At 38.2% G+C, this 1,060-nt stretch overlaps 1 pseudogene; it reads left to right on the top strand.

The window, feature by feature from the left end:
* The first annotated feature begins 8 nt into the window (after positions 1-8).
* Positions 9-671, top strand: LOC108357723 (uncharacterized; annotated as a pseudogene).
* The last annotated feature ends 389 nt before the right edge of the window (positions 672-1,060 follow it).

Genomic DNA, 1,060 nt, shown 5'->3' on the forward strand with positions numbered 1-1,060 from the left:
TGGCTTGGGCGTATAAGCTTGGCATTTCAACTGTGCGAAAAATAATTTAGGAAACATGTGATGCACTGTGGGTTGAGTTCGGTTCTATTTACGTTTCTCCACCAAATGTCACAGAACTGCGGAAAATTGCTGATGATTTTTTCATAAAAACTGGAATGCCAAATTGCGTGGGAGCAATTGATGGCAAGCATATTAATATGTTCCGTCCAAGAAAAAGTGGCTCACTTTATTTTAATTATAAAAAACGGTTTAGCATCCCACTATTAGCGGCTTGTGATGCCAACTATGTGTTCACCTATGTTAACGTTGGATCATTTGGTTCTCAAAGCGATGGCGGTATATTTAGTAGAACCGCCTTTGGTAAAAGAATTTTAGACGGAACCTTGGAAGTGCCACCGGACCGACCTTTACCTCATACTTCAATCAACTTTCCCTATTACTTTGTGGCTGATAATGCCTTTCCCCTAAAAAAAAATTTAATGCGACCTTTTCCTGGCCATTTCTTATCCCCGGATAAAACAGCATTTAACAAAGCTTTATCAAAAGCTCGTGTACATATCGAAAATGCATTTGGCATTCTAGCAAATCGATGGCGAGTGCTTCATACAAACATTCTAGCCAATCCAGAGAACGCTGACAAAATTTTGTTAGCTACTATAGCNTTCCCCTAAAAAAAAATTTAATGCGACCTTTTCCTGGCCATTTCTTATCCCCGGATAAAACAGCATTTAACAAAGCTTTATCAAAAGCTCGTGTACATATCGAAAATGCATTTGGCATTCTAGCAAATCGATGGCGAGTCCTTCATACAAACATTCATGCCAATCCAGAGAACGCTGACAAAATTGTGTTAGCTACTATAGCACTGCATAATTTCTTAATGCTGCATAGAGACAATAGTTATATTACCAATGCTCACAGAGATCACGATGATCAAAATTCCCTACAAAGCATTTCCAACACAGTTCCAAATCGGTCCTCTACATCAGCATTCGAGCTCCGAAATATTTCAAAAGATTTCATATACCCGCAACTAAACTAATTAACTAATATATCACAT

The sequence above is a fragment of the Rhagoletis zephyria genome, unplaced genomic scaffold, assembly GCF_001687245.7.
Source record: "Rhagoletis zephyria isolate East Lansing unplaced genomic scaffold, Rhagoletis_zephyria_1.1 Rzeph_scaffold_83096, whole genome shotgun sequence".
Classification (NCBI taxonomy): domain Eukaryota; kingdom Metazoa; phylum Arthropoda; class Insecta; order Diptera; family Tephritidae; genus Rhagoletis; species Rhagoletis zephyria.